Source organism: Globicephala melas, unplaced genomic scaffold, assembly GCF_963455315.2.
Source record: "Globicephala melas unplaced genomic scaffold, mGloMel1.2 SCAFFOLD_214, whole genome shotgun sequence".
NCBI lineage: Eukaryota > Metazoa > Chordata > Mammalia > Artiodactyla > Delphinidae > Globicephala > Globicephala melas.
The window spans coordinates 321691-335007 of record NW_027207386.1 but is presented as its reverse complement, the minus strand read 5'-3'; positions in this window follow the sequence as shown (position 1 = coordinate 335007).

Here is a 13317-nt window from a genome sequence, read left to right as displayed (position 1 = left end):
GCAGAGCACAACCTAAGCAAGCTCCAGAGATGGGCATGAGCTGCAGCTATCATCTCAGACCCCAGAGTCAGGCATGGACCACTAATGCTGCCACTACTGCCACCAAAAATCCTGTGTGCAACCCCAGAGTCAGGCATGGACCACTAATGCTGTCGCCACTGCCACCAAAAATCCTGTGTGCAAGCACAGGACACTACCACACTCCCCCAGGAGCCTGTGTAGCCTGCCACTGCCAGTGTCCCATGATCCAGGGACAACTTCTCCAGGAGAACACAAGGCACGCCTCAGGCTATTGCAATGTCACGCCAGCTTCTCCCCCTGCAGGCTCACCCCGCATTCCAATTATGACTATCATACCTTTCCTCCTCTCCGACCTGAGTGATCAAGAGAGCCCTAATAAGCCGCTGCTTTAATCCTTTCCTGTCTGGGCGGGGAACAGATACCTGAGGGTGGCCTACACACAGAGGCAGGGTCAAAACCAAAGATGAACCCCAGGAGCTGTGCGAGCAGAGGTTAGAAAGGGAAATTTCTCCGTGCATCCTCAGGAGCAGTGGATTAAATCCCTGCAGTCGACCTGGTAAACCCTGCATCTGTGGAATACCTGAATAGACAATGAATGTTCCCAAAATTGAGGTGGTGGACTTTGGGAGCAACTGTAGATTTGGGGTTTGCTTTCTGAATCTGATTTGTTTTTGGTTTTATGCTTAACTTAGTTTAATTTTTAGTGCTTGTTATCATTGGTGGATTTGTTTATGAGTTTGGTTGCTCTCTTCCTTTTTTTTCTTTTAACGAGTGTGTGTGTGTGTGTGTGTGTGTGTGTGTGTATGTTTCTTTGTGTGATTTTGTCTGTCTAGGTTTACTTTTACCATTTAACCTAGGGTTCTGTCTGTTCATTTTTCTGTTATTTTGGGGGTTTTTTTGTTTGCTTGTTTGTCTTTTCTTTTAATGAATGTGTGTGTCTATGTTTCTTTGTTTGATTTTATCTGTTTAGTTTTGCTTTGACATTTGTTTTGGGGTTCTATCTGTTTTTTTTCTTCCTTTTCTTTCAAGGCATGTGGATGGCAGGGTCTTGGTGATACAGCCAGGTGTTGTGCCTGGGCTTCTGAGGAGGGACAGCTGAGTCCAGGACATTGGACAACTAGAGACCTCCCAGCCCCATGTAGTATTAATTGGCAAGAGCTCTCCCAGAGATCTCCATCTCAACACTAAGACCTAACTCCACCCAATAGCCAGCAAGCTCCAGTGCTGTATGCCCCATGCCAAACAACTAGCAAGACAGGAACACAACCCCACTCATTAACAGAGAGGCTGCCTAAAGTCATACTAAGTTCACTGACACCACAAAACACACCACCAGATGGAACCCTGCCCACCAGAAGGACAAGATCCAGCCCCTTCCACCAGAACACAGGCTCCAGTCCCCTCCAACGGGAAGCCTACACAGCCACTGGACCACACTCAACCACTGGAGATAAACACAAAAATAGCAGGAATGATGAACCTGCAGCCTGTGCAAAGGAGATCCCAAACAGAGTAACTGAAACAAAACGAGAAGACAGAGAAATATGTAGCAGATAAAGGAGCAAGGTAAAAACCCACCAGACCAAACAAATGAAAGGGAAATAGGCAGTCTACCTAAAAAAGTATTCAGAGTAATGATAGTAAAGATCCAAAATCTCTGAAATAGAATGGAGAAAATACAAGAAACATTTAACAAGGACCTAGAAGAACTAAAGAGCAAACAAATGATGATGAACAACAAAAGAAATGAAATTTAAAATTCTCTACAAGGAATCAATAGCAGAATAACTGAGGCAGAAGAATGGATAAGTGACCTGGAACATAGAATGATGAAAATAACTGCCACAGAGCAGAATAAAGAGAAAAGAATGAAAAGAATTGAGGACAGTCTCAGAGACCTCTGGGACAACATTAAACACACCAACATTCAAATTACAGTGGTCCCAGAAGAAGGAGAGAAAAAGAAAGCGTCTGAGAAAATATATGACGAGATTACAGTTGGAAACTTCCCTGACATGTGAAAGGAAATAATCAAGTCCAGGAAGCACAAAGAGTCCCATACAGGATAAATTCAAGGAGAAACATGTCAAGACACATATTAATCAAACTATCAAAAATTAAATACAAAGAAAAAATATAAAAATCAGCAAGGGAAAAGCAAGAAATGACATACAAGGGAATGTCCATAAGGTTAACAGCTGATCTTCCAGCAGAAACACTGCGAGGCAGAAGGGAGTGACAGACATATTTAAAGTGCTGAAAGGGAAAAACCTACAACCAAGATTCCTCTACCCAGCAAGGATCTCATTCAGATTCAACAGAGAAATTAAAAGATTTACAGACAAGCAAATTTAAGAAAATTCAGCATTACCAAACCAGCTTTACAACAAATGCTAAAGGAACTTCTCTAGGCAGGAAACACAGGAAAAAGAAAAGACCTACAATAACAAATCCAAAACAATTAAGAAAATGGTAATAGGAACATACATATCAATAATTACCTTAAATGTAAATGGATTAAATGCTCCAACCAAAAGACACAGACTGTCTGAATGGATACAAAAACAAGACCAATATATGTGCTGTCTATAAGAGACCCACTTCAGACCTAGGGACACATACAGACTGAAAGTGAGAGGATGGAAAAAGATACACCATGCAAACAGAAATCAAAAAAAAAGCTGGAGTAGCAATTCTCAAATCAGATAAAATAGACTTTAAAATAAAGACTATCAAGGGATCAATCCAAGAAGATGATATAACAACTGTAAATATTTATGCACCCAAAATAGGAGCACCTCAATACATAAGGCAAATGCTAACAGCCATAAAATGGGAAATCAACAGTAACACAGGAATAGTAGGGGACTTTAACACCCCACTTTCACCAATGGACAGATCATCCAAAATGAAAATAAATAAAGAAACACAAGCTTTAAATAACAAATTAGACCAGACACACTTAATTGATATTTATAAGACATTCCAACCAAAAACAAAAGAATACACTTTCCTCTGAAGTGCACATGGAATATTCTCCAGGATAGATCATATCTTGGGTCACAAATCAAGCCTTGGGAAATTTAAGAAAATTGAAATTGTATCAAGTATCTTTCCTTTTCACAACACTATGAGACTAGATATCAATTACAGGAAAAAAATTTGTAAAAATACAAATGCATGGAAGTTAAATTATATGCTACTAAATAACCAAGAAATCACTGAAGAAATCAAAGAGGAAATAAAAGAATACCTAGAGACAAATGACAATGAAAACATGACGGCCAAAAACCTATGGGATGCAACAAAATCAATTCTAAGAGGGAAGTTTATAACAATACAATCCTACCTTAAGAAACAAGAAAAATCCAAACAACCTAACCTTACACCTAAAGCAATTAGAGAAAGAGGAAAAAAACAACACCCAAAATAGCAGAAGGAAATAAATCATAAAGATCAGATAAGAAAGAAATGAAAAAGAAATGAAGGAAACAATAGCAAAGATCAATAAAACTAGAAGCTGGTTCTTTGAGAAGATAAACAAAATTGATAAACTATTAGCCAGACTCATTAGGAAAAAAAGGGAGAAGACTCAAATCTACAGAATTAGAAAGGAAAAAGGAAAAATAACAACTGACACTGCAGAAACACAAAGGATCATGAGAGACTACTACAAGGAACTCTATGCCAATAAAATGGACAACCTGGAAGAAATGGACAAAATTCTTAGAAAAGTACAACCTTCCAAGACTGAACCAGGAAGATATAGAAAATATAAACAGATGAATCACAAGCTCTGAAATTGAAACTGTGATTTAAAATCCTCCAACAAACAAAAGCCCAGGACCAGATGGCTTCACAGGTGAATTCTATCAAACATTTAGAGAAGAGCTAACACATATCCCTCTCAAACGTTTCCAAAATATAGCAGAGGGAGGAACACTCCCAAACTCGTTCTACGAGGCCACCATCAGCCTGCTACCAAAACGAGAAAAGATGTCACAAAAAAACAAAACTACATGCCAATATCACTGATGAACATAGATGCAAAAATACTCAACAAACTTCTAGCAAACAGAACCCAACAGCACATTAAAAGGGTCATGCAGCATGATCAAATGGGGTTTATCCCAGGAATGCAAGGATTCTTCAATATATGCAAATCACTCAAAGTGATGCATCATATTAACAAATTGAAGCATAAAAGCCATATGATAATCTCAATAGATACAGAAAAAGCTTTTGACAAAATTCAACACCCATTTATGATAAAAACTTTCCAGACAGTGGCCATAGAGGAAACCTACCTCAACATAATAAAGACCGTATATGACAAACCCACAGCCAACATCATCCTCAATGGTGAAAAACTGAAACCATTTCCTCTAAGATCAGGAACAAGACAAGGTTGCCCACTCTCACCACTGTTATTCAACACAGTTTTGGAAGTTTTAGCCACAGCCATCAGAAAAGAAAAAGAAATAAAAGGAATCCAAATTGGAAAAGAAGAAGTAAAGCTGTCACTGTTTGCAGATGACATGATAGTATACATAGAGAACCTTAAAGATGCTACCAGAAAACTACTAGAGCTAATCAATAAATTTGGTAAAGTAGCAGATACAAAATTAATGCAAAGAAATCTCTTGCATTCCTATACACTAATGATGAAAAATCTGAAAGAGAAATTAAGGAAACACCCCCATTTACCATTGCAACAAAAAGAATAAAATACCTAGGAATAAGCCTACCTAAGGAGACAAAAGACCTGTTTGCAGAAAACTGTAAGACACTAATGAAAGAAATTAAAGATGATACAAACACATGGAGAGATATACCGTGTTCTTGGATTGGAAGAAGAAACATTGTGAAAATGACTATACTACCCAAAATAATCTACAGATTCAATACAATCCCTATGAAACTACCAATGGCATTTTTTACAGAAGTAGAAACAAAAATTTTACAATTTATATGGAAACACAAAAACCCTGAATAGCCAAAGCAATCTTGAGAAAGAAAAACAGAGCTGGAGGAATCAGGCTCCCTGACTTCAGACTATACTACAAAGCTACAGTAATCAAGACATTATGATACTGGAACAAAAACAGAAATATAGATCAATGGAACAGGATAGAAAGCCCAGAGATAAACCCATTCACATATGGTCACCTTATTTTTGATAAAGGAGGCAAGAATAGACAATGGCGAAAAGACAGCCTCTTCAATAAGTGGTGCTGGGAAAACTGGACAGCTACATGTAAAAGAATGAAATTAGAACACGTCTTAACACCATACACAAAAATAAACTCAAAATGGATTAAATACCTAAATGTAATTCCAGACACTATAAAACTCTTAGAGGAAAGCATAGGCAGAACACTATGACATAAATCACAGCAACATCCTTTTGGACCCACCTCCTAGAGAAATAGCAATAAAAACAAATGGGACCCAAATGAAACTTAAGAGCTTTTGCACAGCAAAGGATACTATAAACAAGATGGAAAGACAATGCTCAGAATGGGAGAAAATATTTGCAAATGAAGCAACCGACAAAGGATTAATCTCCAAAATGTACAATCAGCCCATGCAGCTCTATGTCAGAAAAATAAACAACCCAATCCAAAAATGGGTAGAAGACCTAAATAGACATTTCTCCAAAGAAGATATACAGATTGCCAACAAACACATGAAAGGATGCTCAACATCACTACTCATCAGAGAAATGTAAATCAAAACCACAATGAGATATCACCTCACACTCGTCACGATGGCCATCAGCAAAAAATCTACAAACAAATCCTAGAGAAGCTGTAGAGAAAAGGGAACCCTTTTGCACTGTTGGTGGGAATGTAAACTGATACAGCCACTATGGAGAACAGTATGGAGGTTCTTTAAAAAACTAAAAATGAAACTATCATATGACCCAGCAATCCCACTACTAGGCATATACCCTGAAAACCCATAATTTAGAAAAAGAGATGTACCACAGTGTTCATTGCAGCACCATTTACAATAGCCAGGATATGGCAGCAACCTAAATGTCCATCGACAGATGAATGGATAAAGAAGATGTGGCACATATATATAATGGAATATTACTCAGCCATAAAAAGAAATGAAATTGAGTTATTTGTAGTGAGATGGATCAACTAGAGTGTGTCATACAGAGTGAAGTAAGTCAGAAATAGAAAAACAAGTACCATATGCTAACACATATATATGGAATCAGAAAAAAAAAAATGGCTCTGATGAACCTAGGATCAGGACAGGAATAAAGATGCAGACATAGAGAATGGACTCGAGGACATGGTGGGGGGACGTTAAGCTGGGATTAAGTGAAAGTGTGGCCTTGACATATATACACTACCAAATGTAAAATAGATAGCTAGTGGGAAGCAGCTGCATAGCACAGGGAGATCAGCTCGGTGCTTTGTAACCACCTAGAGGGCTGGGATAGGGAGTTTTGGAGGGAGGTGCAAGAGGGAGGGGATATGGGGATATATGTATACATATAGCTGATTCACTTTGTTATACAGCAGAAACTAACACAACATTGTAAAGCAATTATACGCCAATAAAAGTGTAAAAAACATAAAATAAAATGAAATAAAAATTAACAAAAAAAGCCTTTGAGAGGGACTAATGTTTTTACTGAAGTTTGAGTGCGTTGTTGAGGAGAGTGGGCTTTTCAGGGAGAAGAAACATTTTTCAATGATGTCTAAGTGTCTGAAAGAGCTTTCTGCACTAGAGAAGCTTGAAGAAATATACTGTGCTTGAAGAGGCAAGAAAGTACACAAGATAAAGGTGAAGAATTGGAAGGAACTAGAATATGCAAATCTCAGATTATGTGAGGAATATACTGGTGTACCAATTACAGATTGCTTAATATAATAACTGTTTTACATACTTAAAAATATCTGGTGTAGGGAATTAGAATTTTACACAGTATTATTCTTAGTTACCAAGACATAGTGTAACTCCACATTATTTGTCTAAGAAATTTATAAATAATAGATTGGCTGCAGTGTGTAGGAGGAGAATGTACCCAAAAGGAGCCCAGGTTTCTGATGTGTATAACTGGATAGGAAAAACAGAGGAATGGTTGTAACAAAGAAATTAAGCATTTGATTCTGAAGAAAGAAAATGAAATGTGGTATAATATTTCATATAGAGAAAAACAGAAGAGGCTTGTGTGTTGATACAGTTACGGTCTACTGGAAAATTCCAAGTGAAGAAACTAAAATACAAGAAAGTAATAATGATTAGATTTTCTATGTATTTCTTTATAATAGCTCAGCAAACATTTTTCATAAAGGGCCAGAAAATAAATATTTTAGGTTTTGAAGCCATATGGTTTCTATCTCAACTCTAGAAATCTACCATTGTAGAATTGAAGTAGGCATAGTCTATAGGTAAAAGAATGAGACAAAACTCCACAGATGGATTGAAATTTAACTACGAAGTGTTATCTGGAACTATATTTCAATAAATTTGAAAACATAATAATAATTTATGTGTAAAATACCAATCTTGATTTTAAATTAACTAGCACACTTGAATAGATCAATCACCTTAGAAAAGAGATGCAGAAAAAGATTTTGCATCTTTTTTCAACATTCATTCATAATAAAACCTGTCAACAAAGTGTAGAACGAACTTACCTCAACACAATAAATGTATATGAGAAGCCCACAGCTAATATAATAATTAATGGTGGAAAATGGAAAGCTTTTATTCTAAGATCCAGCACATGGCAAGGATGCCCACCCTTGCCAATTCTATTTAACATAGTACTGGAATTTCTAGCCAGAGAAAGTAGATCAGAAAAAGGAATAAAAATCATCCAAATAAGAAAGAAAAAATAAAATAACCTCTGCTTTCAGATAATACAGTCATATCTGTAGAAAAATCTAAGGATTCAATAAAAAACTCTGGTAGTATAATAAACAAATTCAGTAAATTGCAGGGTACAAAATCACTGTACAGAAATCAGTCACATTTTCCATTGTCAATAATACTGTATTGTATATTTAAAAGTTGCTAAGAGAGTAGATCTTAAAAGTTCTAATCACAAGAAAATAATTTTTTTAACTTTGTATGGTGATGAACTTTCTGCAATATATACAAATATTGAATTATTACATTGTACACCTGAAACTAATATAGTGTTATATGTCTGTCATAACTGAAAAAAAATCAGTCATATTTCTACACATAAACAATAAACTGTTCAAACAGAAAATTAAGAAAAATTTCCCATTCACAGTAACAACCAAAAGGATAAAATACTTGAGGATAAACTTAACCAAAGAGGTGAGACACAGTCAAATGGAAAGATATCCAGTGTTTGTAGATTGGAAGAATTAATACTGTTGAAATGTACAGAGATCTACAGATTCAATGCAATCCCTATCAAAATCCCAATGATGCTCTTTGTAGAAATATAAAAAACAATACCAAAATTCAAATGGAACTACAAAAAACCCCAAATAGCCAAAGCAGTCTTGAGCAAGAAGTGTAAAGCTGGAAGAATCACACTTCCTGATTTCAAAATACATTACAAAGCTACAATAATAAAAACAGTATGGGACTAGCATAAAAACAGACATGTAGAACAAAGGAACAGAGTAGAGAGGACAGAAATAAATCCAGGTTTCTAAGGACAACTGATCTTCAACAAAGCTGCCAAGAACCCACAATGAGGAAATGATAGTTTTCTTTAATAAGTAATGCTAATAAAACTGAATATTAACATGCTAGAGAATGAAATTGGACACTTATACCACATACAAAAATCAACTCAAAATAGATTAAAGTATTAAATGTAAACTTGAATCTATAAAATTACAATAATAAAACATAAGGAAAAAGCTTACTGAAATGGGTCTTGGCAATGAGTTTTGGGATATGACACCAAAAGCACAGGCAACTAAAGCAAAATAGACAAACAGGACTATATCAAACTAAAAAGCTTTGGCACAGCAAAAGAATCACCAGAATGAACTGGCAACCTAAGAATGGGAGAAAATATTGCAAATCTTATATGTGATAAGGAGCTAATATCCAAAATAAGTAAGGAACACATACAAATCAATAGCAAAAACACAGACCAATTTAGAAAATGGACCAAGGGCCTGAATAGAACTTTGTCAAAAGAAGACATCAGAATGGCCAAAAGTTACATTAAGTGCTGCTCAATGTCACTAATTAAGGAAATTCAAACTTAAACCTCAATGAGTTATTACCTCATACCTGTTAGAATGACTGTCATCAAAAAAGACAAAGAATAACACGTATTGGAAGGATATGGAGAAAAAGAATATTTGTCCACTGTATGTAGGAATTTAAATTCATATAGCAATTATGGAAAACAATAAGGAGTTTCCTCAAAAGATTAAAAATGGAATTACCTTATGATCTAGCAATCCCACTTCTACAAACACAGCATATCCAAAAGAAATGAAATCAGTATCTCAAGAAGATCTGCACACCTATGTTCGTTGCAGTGTTATTCACAACAGCCAAATAAGGAAAAACCTAAATGCTCATCAATGGATGAATGGGTAAAGAAAATGTAGATATATAATAGATTATTCAGCCTTAAAAAGAGAATGAAATCCTGACACTTGTGACAACATTGAGGAACCTGGAGGACATTATGCTAAATAAAATAATCCAGATTCAGAAAGACGAGTACTGTGTGATCTCACTTAATATGTGGAATCTAAAATAGTCATGGAACTCATGGAAACAGAGAGTATAATGGTGAGTTCCAGGAGGCAGGGTGGGAGGAGGAAAGGGGGAGATGTTGGTCAAGGGGTACATAGTTTTAGTCATGTAAGATGAATAATTTCTAATGAACAGCAGTGTGACTATAGTTAACAATATTGTATTGTATACTTGAAAGTTTCTGAGAGGGTAAATCTTAAGGGTTCATACCAGACGCACACACACAAAAGCAAATGATAACTATGCAAGGTGATAGATATGTTAATTAGCTTAAGTGTAGTGATTATTTCACAATGTTTACATGTATCAAAACAAAGCTGTACACTTTAAATATAAATAATTTTTATTTGTCAATTATGCCTTAGTAAAGCTGGAAAAAATAACAGAAAAAGGAAATGAGGTAAAGATATTTGGACAGTTAATTTGTCTACAAACTTTATTTATTTTTTTTATTTGCTGTACGTGGGCCTCTCACTGTTGTGGTCTCTCCCTTTGCGGAGCACAGGCTCCGGACGCACAGGCTCAGCGGCCACGGCTCATGGGCCCAGCCGCTCCGCAGCATGTGGGATCTTCCCGGACCAGGGCACGAACCCGTGTCCCCTGCATCATCAGGCAGACTCTCAACCACTGCGCCACCAGGGAAGCCCCGTCTACAAACTTTAAATGGTAAGTAACTTTAATGATATTGAACCCATTTCAGTCATGAAATAAAATGTAAAACTTTTTATTCATTTTGTAAAATAAAAATATAGCAACATAAAAAGATTAATGTTAAAGCCCAGTTCTATATCAAATGTAATTGATATGTTTATATATACAATATAAATAATATAATAAACAGTGTACTGAAAGCATAATATGTTATGATAAACTGGAATATATTGCAAGACTGAAAATTTAGCTCAGTGACAGTAATACTATCAATACATCTCATAAAATAAAACATTAATATTTTCTCTAATATCCAGGCAAATTTCTTGGTACCATTTGAAATTTGTTTTTATCCAATTTTATCCAATTTTATCCAATTTTAATAGCAAGCAACACTTTAGATAACTTTAGATAACACTTTAGATAACAGGTCTCTAAATCTTCAGCATGGAGAAACCAGGATTAAGACAGAGAGATTAAGGATTAAGACAGAGAGGAACCAGGATTAAGACAGAGGGGGATAGCATCCACATTATTGTGCAATATTATTATAAATTTTCAGTTACAACCAATAAGATAACATGAAATAATCTTTATAAATTTTAAAAATGAAGAGATAAAATATATCTTTTTGATGATGTATTTTTGTACCTACCAAAACTAAGAGACAAGTCAATTCTTAAAAATCTATTAAGGGGGGCTTCCCTTGTGGCGCAGTGGTTGAGGGTCTGCCTGCCGATGCAGGGGACACGGGTTCGTGCCCCGGTCCGGGAAGATCCCACATGCCGCGGAGCGGCTAGGCCCGTGAGCCATAACCGCTGAGCCTGCGCGTCCGGAGCCTGTGCTCCACAACGGGAGAGGCCACAACAGAGAGAGGCCCACATACCGCAAAAAAAAAAAAAAAAAAAAAAAAAATCTATTAAGGGATCTAGGAAAATTGAAGGGATGTAAAATGTAATTTATAACTAGGTCTTTCCTATTAGAAGTAGTAATAGGATTTTTTAATAATCCATTCAACACAGTAGAAAAGCTATGACACTTTGGAATAAACTTAAGGGGAAAGTACCCAACTTTTATGAAGAAAGTAATACAGTTTTATTGAAGGACATAAAACAAGACCATAACAAAGGGAAGGAATGTACCATATTGTTTGATGGGAACATAACATGTCTATGAAATCGTCTATTTTTCCAAAATTATATTAAAATTCAATGTGATTCCAATTTGAAATCAATGTTTAGAGTTATGCTGTGACCTTTATGCCAATGTGAAAGTATTTCCTTGTTTGTTTGTTTACAAACTTGGAACTATTTATTGATTGTGAGGAGAACCTTATGTACAAACAAGGCATGAGGAGAAGGGGGAAACTGTCCAGTGCTGGCAAAGGTAGTGGGGGCTGGAGAGTGGGCCTGACAATACACCAAGAATCAAGAGAAGTTTTCTGAAAACTAGCTCAACTCCTAAACATGCTTCATGGGAACTAGGCTTCAGGACACAGTCCACGTGGAAGGGGACAGACAAAGTTGGTTCTAGAAGCCAAGAAGTTTAACTGCAGTGGAGTCCCTTCAGTGGAGTATGATCCACTGTGGTAGGGACATAACCCCCTCCGAGATCTACTTTCAATCATAGATCCCTCTGTAATTTTATTACAAGGGGCCTCCAGTCTTTGAGCCCGGGATGTTGGCGGTGGGTCAGAGCACCTTAACTAGCCACCAAAATTATTCAGAGAATGGTTATGTGAGAATCCTCTAGATTTTAATGTGTAATATAGCTTAAAACAACTAACAAACCAAACTCAGAATCTACAGAGAAAATATCCAATCATAATGAGGATAAAGAAAGACAAAATCAGGAAAACCAAAGCTGAGAGAATTTCTGGCCAGTAGAATGGTATTAAAGGAAATACTAAAGGATGTTTTTCAGGCTGAAGGGAAACACCGCCCATTGGAACTCATGTATAGACGAAATGAAAACAGAAATTGTTGTTATTAAAAAAAACCCAGCATTTTTCCTGCTCTTAATTTAGTTGAAGAACAACTATCTGTATTAAGCCAAAATAATTACAGTATATGGTATAACTGTCCCAGGCAATACAAAATAAATAAAGAGTGAGAAAAGAAATCAGTGAAATAAAAAGAAACTACTCAACATAAATACAATTAATAGAGACAAAAGTTGTTTTTCCTGAAAAAAGTTAATAAAATGGATAGACTCCTAACATGACTATTTAAGAAAAGGGAGAGACGGTGATCGTGATTACCAATATTAGGACGTAAAAGTATTTATTACCACAATCGTGAAGGATTGGAAGAAGAAGGCAGCCCAGGGCTTGTGTTGAACTGGAAATCAGAGTGGAGTTTGAGAAAAATCAAGTACTGACATTTCTGGTAAGACATTGATGGTGAAGTTGTCCTTAGATTTGGCAACATGGGGTTTGGTGGGGTCCTCCAAAGACCACTTTTAATAGAGCAAGAGGAGCGATGCCAAACTGTAGTTGATTAGTTGAGTAGTGTTTAGGTGATCCTTTGAAAAAAAAATTATATGCAGATAGTTCCTTCAATAAGTTTGGCTGTGGAGTAGAAGAAAATACAGTCTACCTGGAAAGGAACATATAGTCAATATGAATTGTTTCCTTCTTTCTTTTTATAAATCTTTTTTATTTAAAAGTAAACTAATGTTTACACAACAGCAAGGAAATTGGCCAGCAGAACAAAAGAACATTAGTTCCCCTGCTCTGTAAAAGATATTTGGAGATAAATGACATCAGTTGTTTTTATTGTCTGAAAACCTTGCTGCAAAGAACCAATAATCTTGGTTAAATGTAAAAATATAATGTTATTTTTTTTGTGTTCACCTTCCTTTCAATAATAAGAAGACTCTTAAGGATTTATAATTGTAGCTTATTGAATGTCA